Source organism: Symsagittifera roscoffensis, chromosome 9 (assembly GCF_963678635.1).
Source record: "Symsagittifera roscoffensis chromosome 9, txSymRosc1.1, whole genome shotgun sequence".
In the NCBI taxonomy this organism is placed as follows: domain Eukaryota; kingdom Metazoa; phylum Xenacoelomorpha; order Acoela; family Convolutidae; genus Symsagittifera; species Symsagittifera roscoffensis.
The window spans coordinates 19,451,361-19,459,888 of record NC_087070.1 but is presented as its reverse complement, the minus strand read 5'-3'; the positions used below and the strand labels follow the sequence as shown (position 1 = coordinate 19,459,888).

Below are 8,528 nucleotides of genomic sequence, written 5' to 3'. Positions count from 1 at the left end.
AACATCTAATGCTGTCTTCAAATAGCACTTAGGTAGTCTCTGTTTCAAAGTCGTTAATGAGAGAGTATTTAAATATTCAACCGAAATACAATGAAAAGCTTTTCGAATCAATCAAATTTGAACAAAGAATCCTTTATCCAGCTTTCATTAATATACTGAATTTGATAACTACTATGTTTGAAAAACGAGGGACTTATTTGAAACTGATATTTATTAGTATTAAATTCGGTTAAAAATGTTGTTACAGGGTGAGTAAAATGGTTTGAACAACGTGGGGTACAAAATAGGGAAACCAAGTCAGAACATTAGAATGGCCTTGTTGAAAAAATCTGTGTCTGGACAACTGTGTCCCAGTCAATTGGTCCCGGGAAAAAATCATTCTAAAATACAAAAAATGTTCGAGGTATTGACATTCCAATCAAAATTGTCCAAAAACTGTTTGACTAAATGCCACACTAGATATGAACTGTTTTGTATAAACTAAACTCTCAAAAAAGTGACAACGTGTGCAATCGTACAATAAGACCAAAATTTTCTTTGGATAGCTTTATCAATACAAAAATTGAATAGGACTCAAATCAATTACACATATCTACTCTATCAATTCTTGATTGATGGTTGTGCAGACATTCTTGTTTATGATTCATATGCACATATCAAGCCTCGAGTTCTGACGGACACCTCAGTTTTGTGACGATAAGTTTTGTCCAAAATTATGGCCGCGTGCGCTTATTTGAATACAATTACCTTATTTTAAATGATTAGTGTCCCTTTCCCTCTCATGTAGCAAATACTGCAAAAAATGCGTTCTTTGAGTGTAAGACAAACTTGAGATAATTTTTGAAAAAAAAATGTTTTTTTTTTTGAAAAAAGACAATTTTTTTAAGGGTAATTGTATAATGAGCTTTTTTTTTTTATAAATTCCGACTATAAAGCTCTATAAAATCCATTTTTTGGGACGTCGATCCAAGTAAAAAATACTTTTCAACAGCGGCAGTGTCTGCTTGAGAAATATTCAATACGGCGGGGACCTTAGACGACCGCGTTCAGTTTTAGCTTTCTAGGAGCAAGTTAGTTAGGTATGCAAGTAAAGCAATTTTGTCAAATCTCTGTGACAAAAATAGTGGAGGTCAAATGGCCTGTAGTAAACCTATTATATAAAATTTGGCTTGATACACAGGGATTAGCAGACCTTCTGGTGCTTGGACTTTTAAAAAAAAAACTTCCAGTTTACAAAATTAACAATTTGCTAGTTTTGCGACCAGTTTTTACACAGACTACCAAAAGCACTATCATGAAAAACTAACTCATTGCACAAATTCTATATTTTTGCGAGGGAAAATGAGAGGAGGTAGAGAGAGAAGAGAGATAGAGATAGAGAGAGAGAGAGAGAGAGTGAGAGAGCGAGAGAGAGAGAGAGAGAGAGAGAGAGATAGAGAGCAGACGAGCAATCTTTTGATCGGTAAAGCAATTAAGCTATGACAATCGACAATCATTTGATTGGTAAAAGAATTAAATTAAAACATTTCGGCTTCCAAATAATCTGAAACTTTTTCTAATGATTACAATCGTTTCAATTTGTTTCGGTCATGATTTCAGTCCAAAATTTCTTCATCCATTTCTTTTTTCAGAGTGAACACATAGTTTTGATTCAATTTGGAGCGTTTTTTCCAATAAAAGCACTTCTTCCCTTGCAGATGAACAAGAACTGAACTGACAATCATAAACTAAAAGAGCTCGCATTAGTAATCCACGGCGGAAGTGTCTGAGTGTCTTAGTAAGTCATAAAAAAGAAAAAACTTAGAGATAACTAGATAGTACCTAAGATCAAAAAAACAAATACTTACGCACTGTTGACCTTGATTTAACGACATATTTGCAATTTTGATGATGCATAAAATTAAGACTTACAGATGTAATCAAATTATTTTCTCACTAAAAAACTAGAATACATTCAATCCGATTGGCCAAAAAGTAAAAACTATTCATTTCTCGGACTATATTTTGAGCCAGAGTTTTGCCTGCTAAACTTACTTAATTACTTCGGCCTTTTTACCCCTGGCGGGCATAGGCCATCAACGGCTACCCTCCATCGTCCTCGATCTTGGGCGATTTGCTCCAGTTTCCTCCAGGTTTGACCTGTCTGCTTGACGTCAGCCTCTAGGTTCTTTCTCCGCGTGTTCTTTAGTCTCCCTCGTTTTCTCGCGCCCTGGGGATTCCGCAAAGTTTGGCCGATCCAACCCCATCTTCTTCTCCTAATCCATTCCTCCACTGGCACTTGGTTTGCTCTTTTCCAAGGATTCTTGTTGCTGATGGTAACCGGCCAGTGGATCTTGAGGATTCTTCTCAGATAGGAGTTGATGAACGCTTGTACCCTCTTGGTGGTGGTTTTTGTTGTTCGACATGTTTTCGCTCCGTACAGCAGGACGGATGTGATGTTCGAGTTGAATAGGCGGATTTTGGTGCGCGTTGTGATGAGGACATCTCCAGATGTTCTTGAGGGTGAGAAAGGATGCTCTTGATTTTCCGTTGCGTGTTTTCACGTCTGCGTCAGTTCCTCCCTGTTCGTTCACTGCGCTGCCTAGATATGTAAAGGTCTCGACTTCTGCCAGGTTGTTGTAACCTAGCTTGACAGACTCAGTGCTAGTAGAGTTGGTCTTCAGTATCTTGGTCTTGTGGGGGTGGATTTGCAGGCCTACTTGCGAAGCGTAGGCGGCTAGAATTGACGTTTTCTCCGGCATCTGCTGACGACTGTTTGAGAGTAGGGCGAGGTCGTCGGCGAAATCCAAGTCGTCTAACTGAGTCCAGAGGATCCACCGGATGCCATTCTTCTTTCCTTCTGTCGTCTGCTTCATCACCCAGTTTATGGCGAGCAGGAACAGAAACGGCGATAAGAGGCAGCCTTGACGTACTCTGGTCTTTATGTCTAAGCTTCTGGTCAGTTGTCCTCCGTGTACAACCTGGCAGGACGTTCCCTCGTACGATTTCTGGATGAGTCGGGTGAGTTTGGCTGGGATTCCGTAGTGCCGGAGAAGTTTCCACAAGGTGTCACGATGTAGGCTGTCAAACGCCTTGAGGACGTCCGCAAAGCTTACATACTGCGAGGAGCTCCTCTCGAGGGATTGTTCAACGATGATGCGGAGCGTGGCATTCTGGTCAGTACATGATCTGTACCGCCTGAAGCCCGCCTGGCGATCTCGGAGCCTGATGACTACCCGGGTCGAGGTCCCAGACTCATGTCCAATTTTTCGCGACAAAATTTTGGCATGACCAGGCTTTCCAGACCAAAATTAGGCATGTTCAGACTTTGGCGACCAAAACCTGGCATTTCCAGACTTTTGTGACCATGATGATCATCCGTCGCTCGCGACTATCGAGACCGAAGCGGAGGTGCGCGACTAAAACATCGCGAATCATATTTGGTATGTCCAGACTCTCGCGACCAAGAGTTGCCATTTCAAGATTTTTGCGACCGAAAAATTAAGGCGCGACTTTCGCGACCGAGGCGGATACGGCGCGACCCTGCGGCTCAGGAAACGGCGTGACCGGCGCGACCAACCTTAGCCATTTCCAGACTTTCCAAACCTACACAGAGACGGCGCGACTTTCCAGGCCAACATGGAGATGGCGCGTTTTAAAAAAAAATTTCTGGGCTTTCTCGACCGAGGTGGAGACGGCGCGACTTTCGCGACCATGGTGGATACGGCGCGGCTGAGGAAACGGCGCGACTCAAAAAGCAACGGCGCGACCGGCTTGGCCGGCGCAACCGGCTGGCCAGCGCGACCAAAAAGTGCACTTTCAAGACTTTCACGACCGAGGTGGAGACGGCGTGACTTTTCAGACCAAGGCGGAGACGGCGCGACTTTCCAGACCGAGGCGGAGACGGCGCGACTAAGAAACAATTCTTTGCGACCCTGGTTGACGCGACGCGACTTTACCAATTAGAGTGGAGACAGCCCAGACCACGGTGCATACCGCGCTACTTTCCAGAACAAGGCGGAGACGACGCGACTTTCCAGACCGAGGCGGAGACGGCGCGACCAAGAATCAATTCCTCGCCACCAAGGCGGAGACGACGCGACTTTCCAGACCAAAGTAGAGACGCAGATGGTTATGTGTAATCAAAAACAGTTCTTGTCATATTGTTCTAAGCACACCGCGCACAAAAACGCAACTCAAATTTGAATGAAAAGCTGAACTAAATGTTCGGGAAGTTTCTGTGCTAATTGCACAGCAATTCTCTGCTGTTTTGCCTTCAATTTTTGTTAATGACACTTTGTGCTTCCTGGACCAAACTTTGGCTGGCAGTCCGTCTAGGAGAAGGAAATCTCTGGTTCTAAAACCCGGGCAGAATGAGCTCGTGAACCGTGGTTGGCATTCCGTCATGGAGAAGGAAATATCTGATTCCAAAACCCGGGCAGATGGAGCTCGTGAACCTTGGCTGGCAGTCCGTCATGGAGAAGGAAATCTCTGATCCCAAAACCGGGGCACAATGAGCTCGTGAACCTTGGTTGGCAGTCCGTCTAGGAGAAGGAAAACTTCGAATAAGAAACCCAGCGCTTCGGAGAAGGTTGGGCGTGAGGAGAAACACAACTCACTACAGAAGCATCAACGAATACTCAATAAACTCCAGTCCTGGGAGAGGAAGGTCCTGCACCTGCAGGGAGGATGACGCACTGGGGCCAAAGCCGAAAGGGAGCTTCACTGCCGATGGCCCTTCTATCAAATAGGGCGACCACAACCATCGGTGCATGGCAAATCCAGACCATGTACGAGGCATTGAAAGCAGCACAAGTGGCAGCTGAGTAGCAAAGATACAACATCACCCTGCTAAACTTGAATCACTTTAATTCTGCGCTACAAATTAAAGCTATTTTTTTCTGATGTTTTTTCTAAAATCAATCTAAGTTAAGAAAAATACGTCTTGAATATTAAGTTTTTTATTGAAATAGTCATCGAAAACTTTTTTTAATTTTCAGTTTTTCCGTGTTTACTTAAGTCCTTATCTAAGTTTGCATGAATTGATTTACAAAAACCAATCATAATTAAAATTCACTAGGAAAATTGTCTTTTTTTAAGTTATAATTTTCTTGGAGAAAAACGGTTTTTCGGTTTTTAAAATGAAGTTTTTCTTGTTTTGTTGTTCTCTGAGAAATTATTTTCTCACTAAAAAACTTTGCTACTCAGAATGGACTCAATCCGGTAGTTCTAATTTTACTTTTGATTGACCAAAAACTAAAAAATATCTGTTTCTGGGATTGCACTTTGAGCCACATTTTTGCATGCTAAACTTGAACCAATTTAATTCTGCGCTACAAATTAAAACTATTTTTTTTCCTGATATATTTTTTCTAAAATTAATCTAAGTTAAGAAAAATACGTTTAAATAATAAGTTGGTTAAAAAATTGATCGACGTTTTTTTAAGTTTTCTGTTTTTCCGTGATCTGATTAGTAAGTTTCCGTGTTTACTTGAACCCTTATCTGCGGGTGCATTAATTAAATTACAAAAATCATTCATAATTAAATTTTATGAAGAAACGTTTTTTTCAAGTTTCAATTTTTTTGGCGAAAAACGGTTTTTTATTTAAATTATTGGTAATTAGATAATCTTCAAAACCCGTTTTTTTTTGTAAAATCTGAGATTTTTTATTTTTAATTCACTGTTCTCTCTAAATTCAATAGGTATTTTGCCACGAATTGATCCAATTGTTTTAAGATTTTCTACAGTTTTCTGTGCTTCAATTAATTTTAGCAATTTTTAACAAACCAATATTCCCTTTCATTTTTGTTTTATCTGGAAGCACAGAGTGTCATTAACAAAAAATTGAAGGCAAAACAGCAGAAGATTGCTGTGAAAGTAGCACAGAAACTTCCCGAACATTTAGTTCAGCTTTTCATTCAAATTTGAGTCGCGTTTTTGTGCGCGGTGTGCTTAGAACAATAAGACAAGAACTGGTTTTGATTACACATAACCATCTGCACTTGCTTTATACAAACAGATAGCAAAATTTAAAATCAAAAAGAAAAACCAAGAAATTATTTTTCGCTTTTTTTGTTTGAATGTTTTTGTTTAGTTATTTTTATTGCCAAGGTAGCAACTGAAACAAAAAAAGCTGGTTCTTCTTCTTACCAAACCTACTCGCTTGCTTTTTTCGCTCAAAATTAGACTAAAAACAAACAAGACTGCTCGTATCAAAGCGAAGCCCTGAAGGTTCCGACTGCTTCTTAAGGTTTATGGAGCAGTAATAACATAAGGAAATTAAATGTATTAAACTAAAATGAACAATTTTTTTTCTAAATTTTGAAGTCTTTTAATGAAAAACATCTCTCCAAGAGCCCTATAAAGTACAAAAGGATAGCTTTTGCTCCTTGTAACAAATCAATTATGGCAAATAAGCTTCTTTCAACCAATTTGGAACGATTTCTAAGACGGATTAAATCTCCGCTAACGCGTTAACAGCTCGAAATATATCGCGCTTCAATTGTCCCAAATTGGCCAAAATGTCAATCTTTAAATCCCCATAACTTTACAAAAAATGATCACAGGTGAAATATTTTTTCAAATTTAAGCTCAAGACAACAATAACTTCTGAATGATAAAAAAAATTTCGTCAAAAATGGCTGGTTAAAAAGTCGAAGTTTGTCTGAAGAAAAAAAAACCCACCCCGAGCACAAATGTTCGGTTACTTTCGTATCGAAAGTCGGAACAAACACTCAAGCCAGTTTCTCTCGGCACTGAGAGCTTTTCAAAAATCATTAATGTAGATCGAATCAAGATTGAAACGACTTTTTCTTATTATCACTCGTTCCACGGCGAAATAGAAGTGAAAGTGAAACACGCTTGGAACGACTTTTCTTATTGGTCGTTCCACAGCGAAATAAAAGTGAAAGTTAAGTAGGTGGTTAGCCATTATTCACAAAATGTCACGGTCACATTAGTCAACAAACAATAGCATTTTAAAAATTCTTATTTTTTTCAATATTTTGTGCTGCTCTCCTAGATATAATTATTTCGAAGTGAGTAATTTATGAAAATACATTGTCAATCGCATGCTGCAATTTTTCCGATTGATTTTAAATAAGTCAAAAAACATTTTTTGTTAGATGTTGGAATCCGAATCACAACCTAAAATATTTACTTCAGATATATCCACTCGAACCATCTGTTATTTTTAGTTCGTTTTTGAAAACGTTCGAAATATACTTGTTTTATTTGTTTCAAAAACCGGATGAAAATTTGCAACATTTTTCAGAATTTCTCTTGCGCTCATCTAACCAGCAACAATTTTTTATAAAAAAAACCTTTCACTGCAATTCAGTTCGTGTGAAACAGTCTGAAAATGTCATATCACTCGAACTCAGTTGAATTTCATTTGTGGTACATCGGTTTGCTTGGGAAAACCGTAAATTAAATTTCGTTTTGACTCCGTAGTCAGTGTCATACCTCAACGTAGGATTTCTCGAATCCCAACGGATTGATAAACCAATAATTCTAGACGAGGTGAGATAAAATAACTGGTTGATAGACACTAGTTATTGACAACAGAGCTAGAGCTCAAGAACAGCGCCGGCCTAATGCCTATCAAGGTCAACCGAACAAATAACATGACAGTTAGCACAGTAAGATCAACATAAAGGTACATATCAGTTTAACAAAAAGGTGCATATCATATATGATAAGTTTATCAATCCGAGCCGGATGACAACCGGAATGAACCTTACAAAAACAGGTGTCCAGATAAAGGTGGTTGTATTGTCTGCTAAATTATGATGTTTTTGCTACATCTTATCAATATGCCCAGAGCGGCATGAAAATGCACGCAGTCAATAGCTGTTACTTTTACCACACTAGTCATAAAATAAACAACTAAACCCAACTTCTTCCCCCCCCCCCCTCACCCCAAAGCCGTTTTGGGGGAAGGATGTTAACTTGGTTCTGAGTTCGAACTTTCAGCCAATCAGATTAAAGTAATTTACATGCAGCGCTTAACAATTCTAATTTAAATTGAACACTGGGGTGGAGGATCTTATCTTGGTCTATTTGGCGATAGGGGGATGTATGTTAACTTGACGAAATTACTTATTGTCGAGGTTTTTGCGATTCGCAGAGGATCTATGAAAAACTACATCAGCGACACTTTTCTTGCGACTCAAGGACTCACGATCTCTCTGAGTTTTCGTTGGTTTCTGGTTCGCTTGTTTGCTTTCTTTTCACTGAAATGTCAATGGTACTTCGGTATTTTTGGTATTTTTCAACGTCAACAGGTGATAATTTTATACCTTCTCAAAATGAAGTTGCATTCTTTGGTTTCATCAAGCGTAAGCTTTTACGCCGACACCAATATAACACAAAATAAATCACAATTATCAACACATGTACAAAACAGACTACGCTTTAAAGGATCTTGAGTCTGTGTTTACCAACAATAAGTTAAACGTATTCATAATTGATTATTGAATTGACATCAAAAGGCGATCAAAGAGCATCGAACATTCTTTTCAACTTGTGTAATCTCAACTATTCGCG

General features: G+C 39.2%; 1 pseudogene; it reads right to left on the bottom strand.

Annotated features, from left to right (window-relative positions):
- Window positions 1–2,038: 2,038 nt before the first annotated feature.
- LOC134854743 (uncharacterized) lies at window positions 2,039–4,823 on the bottom strand (annotated as a pseudogene).
- Between the last annotated feature and the right edge of the window lie 3,705 nt (window positions 4,824–8,528).